The 23,037-nt window shown below is 35.2% G+C and overlaps 1 pseudogene; it reads left to right on the forward strand.

Moving 5' to 3' along the window:
• Window positions 1-12,965: 12,965 nt before the first annotated feature.
• LOC148842446 (putative LRR receptor-like serine/threonine-protein kinase At1g05700) lies at window positions 12,966-16,766 on the forward strand (annotated as a pseudogene).
• Window positions 16,767-23,037: the final 6,271 nt, after the last annotated feature.

The following is a 23,037-nucleotide window of genomic DNA, read 5'->3' on the forward strand; positions in this document are numbered from 1 at the left end:
GAGATGGCATATTGCAGCAAAAGCACCTGTGAGTTTAGTTACAGATGGGATACAGGGTTTTCTTTTTTATTGTTTCGGTTTCATCTTATTTTTGCCTTTTCCTACCAAAAATCATGTAGCGTGAATGAATTTTCTAATTTTATATTCATTAAAGTGAAGCTTGCCTCTAAGGGATAAGTCACAAGCCCATATATTTTGATATCCTCTCTTGCACATAAAACTAACAAGTTACAATACCATTCATGCCGATTAATTTTTTCTATGTTTGCAAGACTTCTTTTGTTATAGTTCAATGCCCATTGTTTTTATTTCTTATACAGAAAATGGCTGTGGTCTTAGCTATTTTAAGTTATTCCATCTAACACTGAAATTTAACTAATTAACCAGGTAAATATATTCTGGTTCATCGTTCACGAGTGCAATTGATACTAACTGGGTTAATGTACTAAAATTGGTTAAATCGGGTTAGCTTACTTCTAAATTCTAATACTGAATTAATTGACCCACTTCTGGCTTTGTAGTTGTGGAATATTTGGTGAGAGTAAACGAATTTCCATACAACCGCATCTCAAAGTTCTGACTGTGTTTGCAATAATATGAAAATTAAAAGTATAAAAACTTATCTCAAATTAAGGTTGCGTTTGGAAACGATGCAAATAAGTGTGAATGCAAATATGTAGAATGTAAAACAGTGCATATAAATTGCAAAGTTGGGTTCCTTATGCACTGACAAATTTTGTCATTTGTCAATGTATAAATGTAATGTTGCCAAACACAGGCAAAAGTGAATCAGAGTACAAATTTACCCTGAACCGGGATTTACATTCTATTTGCATTGTTTCCAAACACAGCCTAAAGAGACATAAGACAGATTGGGAGGAAAGGAATCAAAAAACCTTCCATGAAAGAAAGAAATAAGGATGCTATCATTGAATCAACTTCTATTAGGGTGGTTCATTGGGTTAAGACTATGAAGCTACTTGAAGACTAATCAGCAGGAGATATCATCAAGAATTGGAAATAAGTGGCATGGTCATCTCCCTTTGAAAACTGCCCCTGATTCAGTTTGGTCTCCTCCAGCTATGGGGTTCACTAAATTGAACTTTGATGAAAGTAGCTGGAGTGTTTAGGAAATCTGGGCCCTTCTGGGATAGTTGGAGTGTTTAAGGATGAAGAAGGTAGAATTATTTCCATGTGTTCGGGTCCCATTGGATGGGGGATTCTATGAGAGCTGAAATATTGGCAGTCTAAGAAGGGGTTAAAAGAACCCAGCAACTGAATATCAGAAAACTGGTTGTGAAAGGTGATTCTAGGCTAGCCATTAGTTGGCTGCACGGAAGGAAGAGTTCAGTTTGTGTAAGTACTTAAATGAGAAAAGAAAGTTAACTATCTCGAAACATGGAAATCCAGTTCTAGTGGACTAAGAGGAGTGCCAATTCTTTGGCAGACTCTTTGGCCAAATAATGGGTGGGAAGAGTTAATCTTAATTTTTTGGGCAATATTGTAATTTGAAGTCTGCTTTTAGGGAGGTTTAAGAGATTTTACCCCTCATTCCTCTTGTATCATACTTTTTTAATTATTCCTAATAAAAGTTTATGTTATTTATAAAAAAAAAGAGATATAAGACAAATTTTGTCTCCTCATCAATGACTACTTTGGATCTAAAGATTGCAATGTACAAGTGTAAGAAATATGCTGAAAATTTTGGTATTGATGGAAATGTCAATCATCCAAATATAAGAAACATGTTGAAAATATCATATGGAATATTGTAAAGCTATAGAGTATAAAAATGGTGGGAACATTGTAAAATATGCAAAAAAATATAGAATGATATGCTATTAAATGATAGAAATTATTGTCTTCCTAATCACTAAAAAAAAATTAGTGTTATAGGCAAAATAATATGTTGTTAAGTTGTCTTGTAAACCTTAAGATTCAAAACTAAATGATAGAATGAATTCAAGCAAAGTTTAAACTCAGAAAATGTAATTGTCTCTATTAGATAAACCAAATAATCTATTATGCACACAAATAAAAACTAATATTTAACTTTCTGTTGGGAATGAAGATCGAGCTGGCTCAAAGTGGTAATCATGTAAATTAGGTGGGAAATAACATTGCCACTCCATGTATCTATAATATTGCTACCAACTTAGTTGATTAAAAGAAATATTGCTACTAACTTATGTTATAATACTAACTTTTGTATTTCATATAGTTCACTGCGGAACATGTTATTCCAATAAAATTTAGCATCACCACCAATGGAAATGGAAATATATTGCAGAAATATTAGGAACTTTATGGATATTTGAAACCATGCATGGCTAAGATCTTCAATAAAAAACCAATAGGAGTCCCTTCAGCATGTGAAGATTAATGAGCATGCAAACACTAAAGAGGGTGTTTAGGTGAGTTTGGAAAGGCATGATACCAGAAATGCTTGTAGCCAATCAATCAGTATCACATAAGTGGTAACCATCCAGTTGGTTATTGATCAAAATTGAGTTGGGATTTCTTCCCAACAAAAGAACTGTTTCAACACTCTTCCAACATGATTCGTGTCCATAGATCTCACTATACAATTGGGGCCCACCATCTATGAGATGTGCAAATTGCATATTATGTTGGAATGTGTTGGAACAGTTTTTTGTTGGTAGGAGGTCTGGATTCATCGAATTCACTTGGGGTGGGATTTGATTGGTCAAAGTTCGTCCACATCATGTCTTTCTCACAACATAGATTTTTCCAAGTTGACATCTCCTACCCACAGTCTCTTCCTACATCCCTACCCATAAGACACCATAGCTGCTTCCGTGTGGAGATGTTTCCAAAATGGGTTCAGATTTGCTACCCACATGTTGTTTCCATGTCCTTACCCATGGGACATTATAGTTGTGTGTTGGGAATGTCTCCCTTTTCATTTAATGGGAGATGTTCCCAATTCATAGTTGTGGCTTGTGGGTAGAGATGTGGGTAGCAGATTTGGAGTGTCCCAAAACACGATGATGTGGTAGACTGGTAGTGATCTATGTGGGAAGAATTTTTGGGTAGGAGATCTAGAGTGGCATGAAAAATGGAAGTATGTACATCTAAGGTGTGATTTATTTTTGGGTAAATTGCTGAAACCTTTCTTGAAGTTGGGTAATTGCAAATGCTTCCCATGAATTTTCCAATACAGTTGCAAGTAGACTCCCTTTTATTAGAATCCTCTAACAAGAGGCATAAAAATGTACAAAATACACATGCAATCACTATTGAGGCTAGTTTTTATAGAAAAAAGGGAAAATCCCGATTAATACCTTGTACTTTGGGCCTATTGTCACTTTGGTCCCCAAACTTTAAAATGCAACAATTCAGTACCCAAACTTTCAAAACGTATCAATCTAGCACTTGCTGTTAACTAGTCCATTAACTAGCTATTAAGTTGCATTTGAAAAGATACAAATACCCTTCTGGTGTCATCTAATTTTTTCTATCAACCAATCAAACTTTGATAAAAATGAACAGTCCCAAATCCTTGCCTCTTCAATTCAAGAAGCTTTATGGACAATAAAAAAGAGAGTTTAAAGTTGCAAACTTTACCTATGAACTGTTGATATAAAGGGCAAATTTTAAAAATAAATCAATTTTGGAAAAGAGATTGGAAAGATTTGGGGTAGCGATTGGAAAGATTCGGAAAATAAACATTTTAATTACAACAACTGCATATGTATTTTAGAAATTTTAGTGCCTCCTGTTAGAAGATTTTAATAGAGAGGATCTATTTGCAACTATTTCATAAAGTTTAGGGGAGGTGATTGAAATTACCAAACTTAAGGAGAGGTTCCAACAATAATAGAAAGAAACTTCATGGGAGGTTTCATCAATTTACCCTTTAATTTTTTATGCCTCAAAATATGCTGATATGGATCAATAGTGGGAGAAACGGGAAAGGAAAAGGTCTTTCCTGTGAAACTTTCTTCTGTTTTATTTCAATTAAAAAAGGAAAAAAAAAGAAACAATCCCACTGAACATAATGGAGTTTACAGAATTGGGTTGAAGAAAGACGAAGGAGGGGAGAGAGAGAAGAGGAAGAAGAAGAAAGGAGAGAGAGCAAGTCAAGAGATAGAAAAGCAGGGGACATGCGAGAGAAGAAGAAGAAGAAGAAGAAGAAGAAGAAAGGAGAGAGTGAGAAAGAGCAACTCAAGAGATAGAAAAGCAGGGGAGAGAGAGAGGAATGTGTGTTTTCAAAAGTTAAATTCTTTTTAGAGTCCATACTTGACTTTCTAGAGTTTAAACTCCCATTAAGTTTTTCTATCAAAAAAAAAATATATATATATATATATATATAGACTCCCATCAAGGTGATGTTTGGTACGCTTACATTTATTCAGTAAACGTTTCTTGATGGTGCCACATAGGCGTCATCTCAGCATTTTCTCTCTCTTGCTCTTCTGCATACATCGAAAATGTAAAAAGTGAACTTTGGTTTATTTGTATGCCATCCGTTTGTAGAAGTTATTTTTTAAAACTTTCACAAATGGCCAGGCGTTCATTCACTGTTACGCTGAAGTGGTGCCTAATGGTGCCCAATTGTCATAAACGGTTGCAATTATTGCATTTCTCGGTTTTACCAGCAAATAAAATACAAATGTTTATTTAATAAACATAAATGGCACCAAACACATACCAAGTCTACATTTCGTTAAGTTAGAAAGTATGTACTACCATTAAGAGCAATTTTAATTTTTTTATTTTTGCGTCAAAATAGGTTGGTGTTAACAAATAGCGGGAGACACGGTTGAGAAAGGAAAAACCTTTTCTGGTGAGACTTTTTGTTTTTATTTTTTTTTCAATTAAAAAATAAAATATAAAAAAGAATGGTATAATATTACCCCTTTTAATAATTGATTTTTTTTATGTCTAAAATGATTAATTTTTTATTTATAACTTCTAAAAAATGAACAAGACCTTAATATACACATACATGTTTTTCTTGTCTATTCGTGCATTGAGGAAATGAAATCTATTCGTGCGAGTAAATTCCACATGAGAATAATTATTACAGTAATTTAATAATTTAATTATTACAGTAATTAATTACTATAATTTAATAACTATTGATTATTACAGTAACTTAATAAATTTATAATTAATAATTATTTTATTATAAATATTGTTAATAATTAGATATTTACTTTAAATTAAAATTATAAATACTGTTAATAAATTTAGTAATTATTATGAGGATAAATCTCTTAAAGAATAGAACATGCTGAGCAAAATCTTCATGTAAAACTTGCTCGATTTAGATTGGAAAAATCGTACGGATTTTATGAAACCATGTGCTATGGCTCGAATCCATAGTCAATCCTATTTCCGATAGGAGCAGTTGACAATTGAATCCAAATTTTCCCATTATTTTCGTATCCATAATAGTGCGAAAAGAAGGCCCGGCTCCAAGTTGTTCAAGAATAGCGGCATTGAGTTTCTCGACCCTTTGCCTTTGAATTAGTCACCTTGACGTGGTGGAAGTCATCAGTTCGAGCCTGATTATCCCTAAACCCAATGTGAGTTTTTCTATTTTGACTTGTTCCCCCGCCGTGATCGAATGAGAATGGATAAGAGGCTCGTGGGATTGACATGAGGGGATAGGGATGGCTATATTTTTGGGAGAGACTATCAAAAAATCAGAAAATGTTACGAAATTTATATTAACCGCATTCAGTATAAGCTCAAGACACATAAGTGCTCTAACCATATTTCGGCTCGTAATCAATCCATAAATACCGATGGAAAATAAATAGGCACTCAAAACAAGTACATGTTCGAGCATCATTGAGTAACTCCTCATCAATCTCGATTCATTTCAATGTGAACAACAATTCAACCGATTCCATTGACTAGAATATAACAAGAATGGAACAAAGGAGGATATTGGTAATAAAAACATTTCCTTTTTTTTATTTTTTTTAAACATGAACAACCTGAAAATAAAAAAGAAAAAAATGGAAGTAAAATGAATGTGATAATGAAGTAAAATGGATATGATAATACAGAAAAAAAGAAGTCCTTATTTATTTTTATTTCTAAATCTAAGTATTTATTACTGACGAGCCATAGCAATTGCACCTATCAAGGCAACTAAAAGAATTATAGAAATGAGTTCAAATGGAAGAAAAAAATCTGTTGATAAATGAATTCCAATTTGTTGACCATTACTTATCAAATATCCTGTTCTATAATCTGGTTTGATCTTGTAGTCCAAATAATCTCATACCATGACGTATCTAGGATAGTAGTAATTAGTGAAAAAAAAAAAAAAAACTTGTACAAACCAATGAAGTGACTCCATCTCCAATGGTCCAAAGATGGAAATCATTGTAATATTCTGAACCATTCATGAACATCACAGCAAATATGGCTCCCACGTAAATAAGAAGCTGGGCAGCAGCTACAAAATGAGAGTTCGATGGTATATAGAATAAGGATATACAAACAAGAACCAATCCTAATGAAAAGGAAGAATAAATTGGATTGGTAAGTAATACTACTCCTAGGCCCCCTAATATAAGACTTGATCCCAGAAATGCTAAAAGAAAATCATGTACTGCTCCAGGTAAATCCTTTATATGTAAAATAAGAGATAAATAAGTCGAAATATTATTTCATGACCTTATTGACCGGATCGGGAAAAAAGAAGTTACCCAAATTTATTTATTTATTTATTTTATTTTATTTATGATACGTTCCTAATTGAATTAAATGAAATTCAAATGGGTGTGGATTGATGTAGATACGGTTATTGGATCAATCCCATTCTATATCCGAAAAAGTAGTATCTGAAAGAGTAGTTTGAAATTATATAATTATATATTATATTATATTTCGAAAATTAAGCCGTGATTCTCATCAATTAATAGCTAGGATTTTTAGTTATTGACCAAGTAAAATGAAAGAAGCTGCGCTTCCTTTAGATCAAAACGGAATCTTAATAATTGGTAATTGTTTTTGAATCAAGGGATTTTCCTCTGGCTATTTTTAGTTGAGTTGAATTCATAATTGTTCGAATTGTAGAATCTCCAATTACTGATATTGGTAACCGACCCAAAGCAATTTGATTATAATTCAATTTGTGACGATCATAAGTAGAAAGTGATAAACAATTTGTTGGACAATACTCGACACAGTTACCACAAAATATATGGATTCCAAAATCAATACTGTAATTAAGCAATGTTTCTTTCAAATATCAGTTTCCAATCTCCAATCAACAAGGGATAGATCTATAGGACATACACGAATACATACATCACAAGCAATGCATTTATCAAATTCAAAATGGATTCGACTGCCAAAACGCTCTGATGTGATCAATTTTTCATAGGGATATTGAATAGTTACAACGACCGATACACCTTGCAGGTCGTATTGTGAATATGTATGAATAAAAGAATTTGCTGTTTTTTTCTCTTGCTCTTGTTTGAGAGAAGTTATGAAGCTAAAATAAATTATAGTATTTTCCTAATTATTTAGCATATAACACACGGTACCTGTTTAACTATTGTCTTGCGGTATTTTTCAAGTTTTCTAACAATTGATTAGCTCTACCCCCCTACATCCGTCGAAATTTATACACACGTTACACCGTCATGTATGTTTTTTTTTTAAAACCCATTCTTACCCTTTGTCCCTCTCCCTTCTTCTTCACCACCACACTGCAACTGTTCCACTCCCTGTTTCTCCGCTGCCATGCCACCACTGTCGTCGTCTGTATTGCACCACGGGAATAGTTAGTGCTTTCGACAACCTCAGCTTCTTCACCGTCCTTTCCTCACCAGCAGACAAGTGGCTAGGAGAAATGGGCCTCACATGGGTTCCATTACTGTTGCCCTTGTCAACAGGTACCGATTTCTTCAAGCCCGAAGGACCACATCTTAGATTCAGGCCGGTTCTCCTCGGAGGAGGAGCTACTTGGCTGCTCATCTTGGACTTGCAAGAAACGAAAATTTAGGGTTTTAAGGGAGGAAGACGAAGAGATAAGCCAAAGTATGTTCTTCCTCAAATCCCTAAAAGCTCAGACTTCGTTATTTTACAGGGGAAACTGGAAAGTAATCGGAACTTCAAATTTCTCCTCTGCTTTTGCTCAACAGTTGTCGCTCGTATTTCTCCTCAACAGTAGGGCTTCTACCGGAGGTTACCTTGCCGATGGAAACAAGTGAGGAGATGGCAGAGGGTCATCAGCTGCCATCGTCAGATCGAAACCGAGCAGCTTTGCTGAGTAGGAGCAGAAATACCGCCGAGGGTCATCAGCCACATCGTTAGATGAAACCAGATCTCGGTCTGGGATGGAGCGTTGTTCAGTCCGTATCCTCTGTACAATAGTAGAAACAAGCCGCCTCACCGTATGGGGGTTTACGGAGGTCGCCGATGGCACGCAGTGCGGCAGCGGCGGCGCGGAGTTCGGGGTAGCGGAGAGAGGGGTGATCAGCAAGGAGGTTGTGGACGGGGATTTCGTCACCTTACGCGTTGACCCCGATGTGCATCCCGGCGAAATCTCGATCTCCCACATCCATGGCGTCGAAAGCAGCGTTGCAAAGCTCAGCAAGGACCCTATATCGAACTGTGCTGGAATCACCGCCATCTCCGTCACGAAGAGGCTTGGAATCCGATCAGTGGGTCTGTCGCTGGAACTCGAGAAAGGTTTGCCGTTAGGAAGCGGCCTCGGATCAAGCGCCGCGAGTGCTGCACCCGCTGCTATAGCCGTTAAGCAGGGGTAGTTTAAGAGATTTACCAAAACTATTGTTATTGATTATTTAATAAAATATTATAATTACTGAATATTATTGATAAATACTGTTAATTTAATTTAATTTTGGTAACTATTAATTTAATGAATATTGTTAATAAATCTTATTCATAAATTTAATAATTATTGTTATATTAAAAATAACTAAATAATCTTATTAAAACTATCACTAATGATTATTTAATTAAATAGTATAATTATTTACTATTATTAATAAATGTTAATAACTTTCAGACAATCAACTGTTCGACCGTTTGGTTCGAATGGATGGCCCATTCTGACAATAAAAATTCTAAGCAAAAAATTACGAAACCATTTTGACCACCGCTTTTCGGGTCGATGATTCAATCATCCAGTTCGAATGGATAGTCCGTTCTAACAACAAAAATTATAGGCAGAAAATTGAGTTTGTGAGGTCCATTATGTAGTATCATACATGTTATATCATTCGAGCGTGTGACTCATATGACCCAAAAACGGAACTATTATGACCACCAGTTTTTGGGTCGATGGTTCGATCTTTCAGTTCAAACGGATGGCCCGTTTTGACAACAAAAAAAAAAAAAAACAAGCAAAAAATTACGGAATCGTTTTGGCCATCGATTTTCGAGTTGACAGATCATCCGGTTCGAACGGATGATCCATTCTGACAACAAAAATTGCAGGCAAAAAAATGAGCGTGTGACTCATACGACCCAAAAATGGAACCGTTCTGGCCATTAGTTTTTGGGTTGACAGTTTGACTGTCTAGTTGAACGGACGGCTTGTTCTTACAACAAAAATTAAAAAATGGCCAAAAACCATTGAATGGGTCAACCGGTTGATGGTTTGACCACTCTGGTCAATGGGTTGTTGACCGATTCAACTGTTTTTGGCCAGGGATCGAGATTGGGGTAAAACGGAACTAGTTGCCTAGACGGTTCCCAATTAAAAAAAAAAATGGATGACCGTTCTGACAACAAAAATTACAAGTAAAAAATTGAGTGTGTGAGGTTCATTAAGCAATACCATATGTGTTATGTCATTCAAGCATGTGACTCATACGACCTGAAAACGGAACCGTCCTGGCCCCAGTTTTTGGGTCAACGGTTTGACTGTACGGTTTGAACGGATGGCCCGTTTTGACAATAAAAATTAAAAAAATAAAAAAATGACCAAAAACCATTGAACGGGTCAACGACTTGATTGCCTGGATCAATGGATCGTTGACCGATTCAATGATTTTTGGACAAGGACCAAAATTAGGATAAAACGGAACCAATTACTTAGATGATTTTCAATTAAAAAAAATAAAAAAAATCCAAAAACCATTAAACGAACAACAACTTGATGATTTGACTGCTTGAATCAATGAATCGTTGATTAATTCAACGATTTTTGACCAAGAACCGAATCAACGGGTGATGATTCCATTCCAGCCCCTATGAAGGAAGGGCGGCCCCTCCGCTAGTATTTACTTAATAGACTTAATTAATTAGAATTGATATTTCACACAAATTTCTTAAGGACAACAGAATAAATTGATTTTCATCCCTTGTAAACCCATGTGCGCTGTATATGTAATATGTTATATATGTGCCTGTATTTGAAACAAAATTGCATTACGCCTGTTTAGCCAGCAGCATTAAACATTAGGTAAGCATTTTTATTTTTTAATAACAATAATAATTAAGCTAAGTTAGCTTGTTATTTCCTCCAGTTAATACTGCTTCGTTTTTAATGATTTGTAAAACAAAACATGCTTTGCTCTTTGGGATGACAATTAAAACAATCCATACGTATAAAACAATTACATTACTACGGTACACACCCTTCAACTCGTGAAGATGACAATTAAAACAATCGCCCCTGTGTTGGAAAACCATTTAATTTGCAGGCTGGATGATGAAACTCATTAACAAGTTGGATCACCACAAAACAGAAACCTTGCAGAAATTCTCGATCCACATTGAATTGGGACTCATAAACATACAAATAGGAGTGTTCATTATATGTGGTCTAAACAATCGCCCCGTTTGTTTTTTGGTAAGTTATTTATCCAGGTAGCCAATGTTGCATCGATAATTGAAAGCACTTGTGGTAGAAAAAAAATATTATATTCTCATAAAATTTGTATTGATCAATCTAAAGTGTTGCAAGAGTAGAAGTCACAATGGTATCAAACACAACCTCTAGGTTGGTGGCTTAATTAGATTTTAACTTTTCAGGTGCATCCACTTAGTACCAACTCATGATAAGGTATACTAACAAATAGGCTCAATTGGTAAGTTCGGCTCAGTTTGGAAAGAGTACTACAAATACAAGCATGTACAGTATAAAGGCATACAAAATAATACGAAATACAAGGTTTTGCTCTCTACATATTTGTATGGGGAAATCTATAATACTAGAAAGACATAGTATCAGGAGAATATTGACCAATCAAAACCCACCCATGAATTTTAATAAATAACACCTGATTGGCTACCACACTTGTAATACTTGTTGATCAGTCAAAAAATTTTCAGATCTAATATCTTTCCAATATCATAGTTGAACCCTATTTGTATTTGCTCTCATTCCATATTGAGCCTTAGTTGTTAATTTGTAGGGGAGACTTGAGATCAAATCTCACCATACAAGTGAAATTTTCATTGCAAGCAAACTGAGCTGAATGTAAAATTTGCTTTACTTTTGTTCATGGGGTAAAACATAAAAACCTCCCCTAATGTCTCACTAGCTATAATAAGAGCCTCTCTTGTAGTTTTGAAAACACCTGCACTTACTTCTCTTTGGTCCCCACTTTGGCCCCCCTCACTTTTGGATATATTACTTACTCACTTAGGAGATGGGTATCACTTAACTGGGTAAGTAATACTCAGAAAAATAAACTTTCCCAGATCCTCACATAAAGTTAAAAAAGAACATGCGATTCTTGATCAATAGAAATCAAAATCCCATTGATCAATTTTCCCCCTCTCAAAATCTAAAAGAAGAATACCCCTTTTATATAAAGAGAGAAGGGAGACAAGATGAAGGTTGTTTGTTTGGGAGGAATAAGATAGGAAACCGAATGATGCAGTCCCCACTTTAAAGCTGGAAGGGTGGTGCAAATTTGTTTGGTAGGAGAACGATAGGAGTACATCATATCACATTTACAAAAAATGGATGTGAAACTGAATCAAGTGAAAGATTCTTATCCAGTTCAGATTTGAGTTGCAATCAAACAAAGATAGGCTTAGCTTGATTGTATTGCAATTTTATTTGCATTGAAGGAAAATACAGGGAATGAAAATGATTTAAGTGCAAATTCTAATTTATTCTTGTTTTGGCTTTCATCTTATTTTATTTATTTGCAATGCAGACGAAACAAAATAAAACCAGCTGAAGTGAAAACCAAAGCAAAATTGGACCAAAATTTGTAATTTTTTTTTTCTGCATTTTCACTCTCTTGTATTTGTACTATATGTTACAAATTAAATTGCAATATAAAAATAAAATTTTCAATGTAAATACCAAAAAATGCACCTCAAATGAATCTCTAGGTTGAAGGTAATGAAATTGTTATCACTAATAGTTTTCTTGTTGTTGCTGCCTGCTTTTGGCACATGTAACGAGTAAGACAAGAAAGAATCATTTATGATGACTTTTCCAGAGCTGCAACTGCAAGGAGTGATGATGGCACGGGCTGAGCTTAGCACTCACCAATAGTAAGGGGGGAATAGTTCCGCCCAACTTGCATGAACCTGGGTTGGGCCCATCCGATTTTTAGGCCTAGTTATTTTATTAATATAATAATATAAGCGAAACATAAAATATTGGGCCCAATTCTGGCCCATAAAATATTGGGTTTGTTGATTGGAATTTCTCTTTGGGTGCATTACATGGACATTTTCTGGTACGTTGTCATTTAATTCATGGGATACTGTTCCCTAAATCCCAATACACGCTACGTGTCCGTGGGCCGTGGGATCCAATAATGCAAAACAATAGTTAGTTTTTTTTATTTTAAATTGAAAATTTTAGCATGAACAAGCATGAAGACGTCAAATATATTATCCATATATTTTAAATTGCAACGAATAATATAAATGATGCATTAATTTGATGATGATGATGATGATGATGTTTGGCTTTCCATAAGGTTTCATAAACATAGACTGTGGCTTAGCCGAGAGTTGTGGGTACATAAATGGAAAAAAGCAGCATTCGTTACTCTTCTGATGCTGAGTTTATTATAGATGGTGAGGTGGGGATAAGCAGGACGATTTCCCCAGAGTCCAAGTATGGCAGTCTGGAACGGCCGCTCTCAATTCTGAGAAGCTTCCCTCAAGGAAACAGGAATTGCTACACCTTAAGACCTGCAAAAGGAAAGGGAAATAAGTATCTGATCAGAGCCAGATTCCTGTATGGGAATTATGATACTGAATACCAAGTACCGGAATTTGAGTGTAAATCAGTGGAACACTGTGAAATTTCTTCGTGCATCTGACATCCAAACCAAAGAGATTCTACACATTCCCTCTACGGATTATATAGATGTCTGCCTTGTTCGGACGTGATGTCCCTCCATTCTTAATACCATATACGGTGTGCAACAAATTACCCTTGAGTGGTAATCGGATTCGAATTTCTCTTATTAAGACAAATGAATCCACCCTTCCACCTATCCTCTATGCTGTTGAGATTTATATGGTCAAGGAGCTCCTGCAATCGCAAACAGATAATGACGACGGTATTCTCTCTCTCTCTCACCAACGTTTCTAGCTAATATAATTGAGTAACTACTACTTAATCAGTACAGTGCCTTTAATTTGTACCAAAAAACTTGTTTTAATTTCCTCCATCTCTACCAACAAGCCAAGACCACAACAAATGATGAACCCATATTCACAAGAGTCCAGCATGGTCTTCCTCATTCTAGTGTTTTAGGAACTTCTTCCTTGATGCTTACGTAAATAACACACATAAGCCGGTTTAATTTGATTTTTTTTTTTTTCATTTTGCTTGGTGGAAATGTTAGTTGATGCAATGCAATCATGAATATCAAATCAACATATGGCGTGAAGAGGAACTGGCAAGGAGATCCGTGTCTACAGAAAATTATTGTTGGGTTGGTCTAAATTGCAGCTACGATAATTATGAAATCCCTAGGATTACCATGATGTGAGTGTAAACAGCCTTTAATTTGTATTACTAATAATCACATACATTGATATATATATCGTAGAATGTTAATCAATTATAATTTCCATCAGATGACATTTCTTAATTAAGTTGTTCCTTTTAATTTTCAATCAGCAATTTGTCATCAAGCGGATTAACTGGGCAAATAGCTCCTTCTCTGGCCAGCCTCACAGCATTACAGCACCTGTAAGTATATATCTATGCATACCTAGCACCAGAAACCAAGCACTGCAAAATATATACTCAAGAACACACAAGATTCAATAATGGAAATTTGTGTCTATGTCCATATATTATGGATGAACCCTTGTGACATTTCTCCTGCACAAGAGCATGGGTTTCTCTTTGATGAATAAGTAACTAAGAAGTAATTTGACAACTCCAATATGTGACTTAGGCTTGTCAATGAATGCACTTCTTTCTATCAAGTATCAAACAGTAGATTAATGGAAGTACTTCACTATATATGCCCAGCGCTGGTGTTGAACAGAATACTTCTTTTGTTTCAGGGATTTATCAAACAACATATTAACGGGATCAATACCTGATTTGCTATCAAAGCTTCCATACTTAACGTTCTTGTAATTAGTAATTGAGTTTTGGTAATGATTTGTAAGTAGTCCTCCAAAACCAAAAATAGCAGGTACCAATTCTATTTTATTGTAGGAACTTGACTTCAAACAAACTGACAGGACCTATTCCTAAAGCTCTCATGGAAAGATCGAAGAATGGATCGTTGTTACTGAGGTTTGTTGTATGATTTTTTTTTTTTTTTTTTTTATAGAACTAACAGTTTGTAATGTCTCAATAGTGTTGTGATTTCCTTTGTAGCGTTTCTGATATCAATTATATGTTCAGTAGAAGGGAGTGCTATTTGCCCAAGTCAAATATGTATACTACTGCATCTGAACAACTTTTGATTCTATTGACTGGTCTATTCCTTTTTATTCACTTTCGTTTCATATATCACATTACGGATCATTAGTTTGTAACTTTCCAATCATGATATTTTCTATCATGAACCATTTCAATGCTAGTATCGCCAACAACCCAGATATCTGTTTGGTGGAGTCATGCAAAAAGAAGAAGAATATTATTGTTCCTGTGGTTGCATCTGTTGCTTCTTTGGTCATCTTGATATTGATTGCAGTGCTCATATTGTGGACATTAAAAAGGAGAAAACAAAAAGGTAAGGTCTAATTATCTACTGACATAACATTTCATGGTGATTAGTTCTAACTCAAGCATGCCCAATCACCACCATTATTTAGTTTACGGTTCAAGAATGATGTATTTGTAATTTTACTTGTTTCAGTTTTTAGAGCAGATGAAATGCAATTTCCATATAAAACGACTCAGAAAGTTTTGAGTTTCAGGATACAGTAGGTTTTATATAGCTATGTTTTAGGACACTCGAGATTGATTTTGCATGACATACAGGTAAATGTTTCTTTTTCTTAACTAATTAGAATATTGGTTGGTTTTACAACGATTCCATTAGCCACAGAGCTGTTTCACGTTTCCAACCAAGACGTCAGGTTTACTCCTGAGCCTGCAAATCAACAACTTAGATGTAATGAGGTTCTGAATAAGAGCAGCATCTTCCAAAGGAATACAAGATTTACATATAATGAGATTCTGGATATGACTAACAACTTCAAAAGGGTCATCGGAAAAGGGGGGTTTGGCTCCGTTTACCATGCTTACTTGAAGGTGCTCTCCCCATCTTCGGTTCAAGGGTTTAAGGAGTTCCGAACAGAGGTTTGCTATTTTTGATACAATAATCAAGTTTCTATGTACTACATATATCACGATCGAGGAGATGATCAACAATTTCATTGAAACTGCATCAAATAGTTGTGAATATATCCGTGTGGAATTGGAATTGATGAGAGTTCATCATAGAAACTTGGCTTCTTTCATTGGGTACTGTGACGAAGGTACTAGCTTGGTAATCGTTTACGAGTACATGGCTAATGGAAGCTTGCAGTTACAGAAGCGTCTGTCAGGTATCAATCGTACCATACTTCCATTAATGGAATTCCCTGTTAAGTATTATCGGCCGGTGTTGTATCAAAACGGAACTTTTTCATTAGATTTTGACTGCAATTTTATGGTACCAGCAGATAAAAATACAAATGCCTTGACTTGGGATAGCAGTCGATGCAGCACAAGGTTGACGAAGACATGGAAAATGACTTATATATATATATATATATGCACTTATTAAATTTGATTTCATGCTAAAGCTTGGTGATGATGATAATGATAATGAACTGTAGGATTGGAGTATTTGCACAGTGGTTGCAAGCCACCCATAATTCACAGAGGTGAAATCAGCCAACATCCTACTAAATGAAAAATTGCAAGCTAAAATAGCTGACTTTGGGCTGTCCAAAGATCTTCTAGTTGAAGGTAGATCTCACGTATCAGCTGCAGTTGTTGGAACACCAGGTTACCTTGATGCCGAGTAAGTGTGCAAATTTAACTTAATAATGAATAAATTAATCAACAAGGGGAAATTATTCAAGACTTGTTGTATGCATAAATGAATTGTTAGCTGACAAGAAAGGGTTTGTTGTATTTGTATATATAATGCTGCAAGTACTACATTTCTAACAAGTTGAATGAGAAGAGCGATGTTTATAGCTTTGGGATAGTTCTGTTAGAGCTAATCACAGGCCGAACTGCAATAACAAAAAGCTCTGGCAGCAGGATTCATATAGTCCAATGGGTGAGTCCTAAGCTTGTAACGGGAAATACGAAATATTGTGGATCAAAGGTTCCAGGGAGATTTTTCCGTTAACTCTGTGTACATGGCAATGAGATGCCATCCAAAGGCCAACCATGAGCGATGTAATAATAGAATTAAGGGAGTGTTTGGCAATTGAGACGGCTCCTGAACCAACAATGAGGGGAGAAGAGGACAGCACTACAGAATCAAGTAAATCGTTTGGGATACATCCAGTGGATCCTCAAACTGAAATGATTCCCTCGGCAAGGTAGTAAGTAAGTACATGATGGGAATGATTCTCAACTTTTGGAAGTTTAATGTGTCATGTGTGGTATTGTTTTGTGTTTGGCTATGGAATTACTTTAATGAGTACTTAGTGAGTGAGTAATATGGAAAGAGTTGGTAGTTGCTCGCAAGCCAAGAGACTGATACATAAACAGAATGAGTGATTATGTAGTTCCCCTACAAACTAAACTACAAATCTACAATGCGTGAGTACTAGTGTGTGGCATTAATTCTGTATTGATCAAATTATGATTCCTGGATTTTCTTTTGTTGGCTGCTTCAACGGAATGGTGTCATGGCGTTGGATCGCTAAAATGGGCACCCAGTACATTTATTAAGACAGCTTTCTGTGTGTCTTAATATTCTGGTTGGACCCATATTGCCTCTTTCTAATTTGATTAACACAAGTTACCCATGACTACTTGCACCGTTCCTCAGAAATCCTCAGAAAACAAGTGGGTCGAATAAGAGGCAACTAAGGGCCCATACAAAGCCAAAGACAGAAACTGTTACGTTGTGTGAATGCTGAGAAAATAGCCCGTGGGCTGTTTGGGAGCATTCTGCGCATCACATGTTATGCTATTGAGCCCGTTGCTTTTTTTTTTTTGTCTAAAAGAATATTGGGGGAAAATACTATTTTATTCCTAACACGATATAATATCGGATCTTGCCCTGTCCGAGGACATGCATACAACTAAATGGATTTTACACTTGAATTTTAGGATTTTAGGGTTTTAGGGGGTTTAGAATTTATGTTTTAAGATTTACAATTTGTTTGGTTTGCAGGAACAGGGGCTAGGAATAAAAATCTAATGGTCTATTCTAATTCCAACTGTTTGATTGGGCAGAGTCAGAACCCCATTCCCATTCTGTGTGGAATGGCATTCCCCCATTTGAGAGAATTGTCACTCCCTCCCCCTACCAGAGAATGAGAATCTATTGTAGTCAATTTTTATTCCGATTCCAATTCCAGTCTGAACCAAACAGGAAAGGTGAATAGAAAACATTCTGATTCCGGTTATGACTGTAAACCAAACAGACCCTTAGATCGAAAGGCCAATGGGTGGATAGACACTTTCTTTCCTCCGACAATTGTAGGAATGAAGTAAAGCCTCACCCATGTAAGACGATTTTGAACAGCCGAGGCTTTTTCTGCAAACAGCCAAACTCTTTTTTTCCTCCCAAATGCAGCCCTTTACCCATCTACAGGCACTGTGTACCCAAGGCCCAGGCACAAAAGGTAGATTCTCATCAATAAAAGGGCCTGTTTGGGAGGGGTATGATTCAGCTAAGCTAATTCAACCACTTTGAAGCACTTTAGATAGAGTCGGGATCTTCTACCCACGAGAACTCTGTCTATATTTATCACAGTCACACATGGAGAACATCTAATGCATTGTGGTTAGGCTGTTAGTGTTGGTACCACCTCAGAAATTAAGCTGTTAGTGTTGGGTCCACCTCAGAAATTAAGCTAGAAGTTGCTGTACCTTCAGCGCTCCTATATGGGCATGAAGTATAGATTTGGAGAATACAGATCCACTGACAAAAAGATACTGGTCAGAAGATCCTATAACCACACATCAAAAACATCTCTATAATTAATGGGGAGATATTCCCAATGTACGGGCTATAGTGGCTTGTCAGTAGGATCTGGTTAGTATAGTGATTCCCTTCGTTTTTTGATCATGTATCCTTCTATGTTTTTAGTGGTTCAGTTGTATTTTTTTTTGTTTGAAAAAACAAGAAAAATAAAAGAAATTGATTATTAATTTAATATAAAAATACAGTCTTGGAATATGTATGTACTTAATTAGATTAAAGTAAAAATGGAGCATATTACAAGTCTATTCGAGGAAAACACCCTTATTTCTTAAACCAATGAACAGACTTTAAAAATCTGTTAGAAAGAATGTGTGAATGAAAAACTGACGTGTTTAATCATGATTGGGTGGCAGATCCTGCGTGCCACAATAAAAAGGTTCTAGATGTAGTAGGCATGTTAGATAAGCACAATGAGTGATCACATAATAGTTGTGTGACACATATGTACCTTTCATTCAAATGTTTTTGTTTTCTTAGATAGAAATTATTCATTATTTTATTTTTTTTGTCAAAATAATTAAAAATAAAATAATGAATAAGAAAAACATAAATGACTCCCAAATTCCAACACGTTTAGGTTTTTATTTATTATTATTATTATTTTAATTATTTTGACAAAAATAATAAAATAATGAACAATTTCTATCTAACGAAACAAAAACGTTTGAATGAAAGACGCATTAACTGAGACATGTGTCACACAACTATTACGTTCTCACTCATTATGCTTACTTAACGTGACTATTACATCCGGACAAAAAAAAAAAAAACTTTCGTTTGATTAAACAGATTTCTTTGAAAGCCGAAATAGACTTTGATTTCAAACTAATAAAAATAAAATTAAAATTATGAAGCTATTAAAGATTATGATAAACTAAAATCTATTTGGTTAAAAACTTTATCTGAATATAGGGTCTAATAAGTAGATCAAAACAGAAAAAATAGAGTTTAACTACAGTTTAAAAACTATAAAATAAATCATAAAAGTAATCAATCACATTAAAGAATATCATATGATCTATTTATTTTTGATTGATTTATAATTCGCAAATTATACTTAACAATTGGGTTAAAGACTTTAGCTGCGTTAAATGTCACGTGTGATGTTATACTTTATCATTTGTTCTTTTTTTAATTTTACGGGGCAATTTCTGCACTATAAATTTTACACTGAATATATTGTTCTTTTTAAAATCTCAAACCTTCAAAGCAGAACATGTGTTTCTGAAAAATAGATTTCTGTCTTGTGATCTATGAAAAACCAGAAAAAACACTTTACAATGAAAACTGTGTTTCTTTTTTTCTTTTTTCTTTTTTTTTTTAGTTTTGATTTAATTTTAAACAAGATAATGTTATTTTAACCAAACGTGGAGCCTAGTTTCTTAAAATTACGACCGAGGAAACTCATATTAGAGCAGACCCCCTTTAACTCTTGTTGAAGAGAAGCCAGTCAATTTGTACGCTAAAAAGCAAATAAACACTTCCTCACAAAAGTAGGAGCTTATATTGAAGGGATTTTATGGACATGAGCAGGGTTGAGAAATGAAAAGTAAAAGCCCAAAGAAATGGTAAAATGATCATAAGTTTAGGACAAAATCGTTTTTTTTTTTTCCTTCGTTCTCTTTATTAATTAAGGGTTAGTCTGTTAATGTAGCAGTTGTTTTTGTTTTCAAAAACAAAACTAAACATGTTATTTGAACACCCCAATAGTAATTCTTTCAGTATCCATAATCCCTAGCTGGTCGGACCGCCCAGCACACAAATTTGCCAGGCCCAAATCTAGCTTTTTCAAGTGAGGCCCAGCCCATAAGTAGACATGAGACTTCGAATATCAATCACTACCTGATCATCCCGTGTACATAAATTAATATGCCCTTTAATTAATTTGTGTTTATTATATAATGCGATGTTACATGTTAAGGAGAATCACGAATGCAAGAAAAAAGAAGTGATTAATTTGTTATGAATCCAAATTCCAAAGTTCCAAACTCTTAGCGGGTAGATTAAGCAAAATAAATACGCGGCATCTAAAACATTGACCTGTTTAACATGTGTATTAATTGCACAACAAATCGTAGTAACCCAACACATCAAACCGAGGCCTCCAAGTCAAAAATACGAGTAGGAAATTAGCTGGGTGCGTGGTGGCCCTCCAAAATATAAAATTAATTGAATGAACTCCACACACACCCACCTTTAATTAAGCAGGGTTTCTCTTACTGATTACAGACACTATGTAAACTTCAAATTAAGGACTTTCAAACAATCTGATTAATTAGTAAGCTAGCTTGGAAAGCTCAACAGATTAAACAACTGATGAACTCTTTTGTCATTTTTCTTTAGCTAATATGTCTTTATTAGATTGACAATTGCTGATTCCCGGAAGCTGAAATGTTGAAGTTAGACCATTTACAAATTCATTGACTTGGAACCAAGTGTTTTAATCAGATAGGAACAGGTTATCAACCAAATCTGGATGCAAGGCAAGAACTAGTTACTAGCATAGGCCGGTCTTAGCTTGTTTTGGACCCATCCAATTGGTGGACCATGATTCTGCCACGTGGCTAGTTCTGCACCGGTACCTATAATTTGAGTTAACTATATATGGCCTCAGACGAAGAGACACTGCCATATTATATAACTTATGTCATGTTGACTTTTTGGATGATCCGTAATTGCGCTCTCTCTCTCTCTCTATATATATATATATATATGTATATAATCATATCTTAATTGGATGTTTTAGTCTATAAATGAAGATTAATTATTTCAAGATGCTTACGTGGTGGGCCGAGACCTCAACCTCCTCAAGTGTTTGTTTTAAAATTTAAATTGCTTTGCCCGGGGAAGCAAGTGGGCGGTGGTGTTATTGGCGGTTGGGTTCTCATAAGATAAAAGCAACTGGAGCTTATGTTATGGCATGTCACCTAATTGTTCTATTTAGCCCAATGGACTCATCTCAGTTGTCGAGAGTCAAATGTATTGAGGTCATCAGTGGAGGGCTGAACTTCCTCAGCTGGATGCATGAGAATCTCTTCTCTTACTGCATGGGACTGCTGGGTTTTGTGAGAGCTCAGGTCATGATTGATATTTTGTATTCAACAAATTAAGCCTTAGAAGGAGCAAATTAAATTAATTATATTTAGTGAAGATACTAATCAATTATCGTAATAGAATCACATTAGTTAATTATTAATTAGCAGGGAGATCATCATTGATGTGAAGTATTACTAGAGAATATTCGAATGACGCACTTCTGGCTGCTGAGCGTTTTCTGCAAAAAGAGTAACTTAATTGTAGGTTAGTTATGAATTCATTTTATATTGAATCAACGGATGGGTAGTAGTAGGTACTTGGCAAGTATGAAGACTTGAAATGCATCGATGAAAAGGCCAAATTGAAAAATGAAAATTCCAGCATCCGACTTTTTGGTAGGTAACGTAGTTAAGCTCTATTTAAGAACACTAATTAAAAAAAATTAAGGTATATATATACACCGATATCAAGAAGCAGCAATGAAGAACCTAAGCTATGGCCACATAATAATTCAGAAACCAAACAAGTCCCCAATTAATTAATATTAAGGCATTTAATAAGGAGAGAATCTTTATTGAGACTTGAGAGAGAGAGAGAAAGAAAAGGAAAGTTCCAGGAAGAAAAGTAAAGGAGGAGGAAGAAGAAAAAACTTGCGTGAGGTGAGAGTAGTCATTCACTAGGCCTAGGGCTTGACTCTATGACACCATTTCTTCTAAGTAAGCACTCTTTCTTGTCGTCACGCGATGCAAAAGCAAATAGATGAAATGGGCATCTGGTCAGGCCATGTGATGATGATGATAAAATCTAAAAAGCATGTTTTGTCACTAAAACACTCCACAAAATAAAATCCAAAATAAATAAAGCCGCCTCCACAGGATACAGACTTTGAATTCTAATAGTTGATCGAATCAAATATGCCAAGAGTTGTAGAGTCTAGAGATCGTACCACGCGGTTATCACTTTTCTTGGTGTCTACTTCTAATTTCAAATTCCATTTGTCTGAATTCTGACGATTATATCTCACTCTCATAGATGAAATATGTCGTATACATATATTCAAGTACGGAGGTCATTTCATTAGTATCTGAATAGTTGGTAATATTGGTCGTCAGAGAGTGTCGGAGACGCCGCCGCCTGTGTCCAAATAGTCTCTTCCGAACAAATTAGAAGAAGAAAATGAAAGAAGCAGAAGCAGCTAATTAAGAAAGAGAATACGATTTTAATTAATTAGTCACATTAATTTTAACAATTAGATCGACTATTCATGATCATTAATTTAAACAATGAACCATAAGATGACAAGTGGATTTTTCTCTGCAGCTAGCCTGCAGGCTAATTTGTAACGAATTAAGCAATACACACTAATTTACACAAATTTATGTGTATTATTAATTAGTCTCTTAGCCTTGCGATTCCCAGT

This window comes from Nelumbo lutea, chromosome 8 (assembly GCF_056320005.1).
Source record: "Nelumbo lutea isolate HS-2025 chromosome 8, American lotus-T2T, whole genome shotgun sequence".
Lineage (NCBI taxonomy): Eukaryota > Viridiplantae > Streptophyta > Magnoliopsida > Proteales > Nelumbonaceae > Nelumbo > Nelumbo lutea.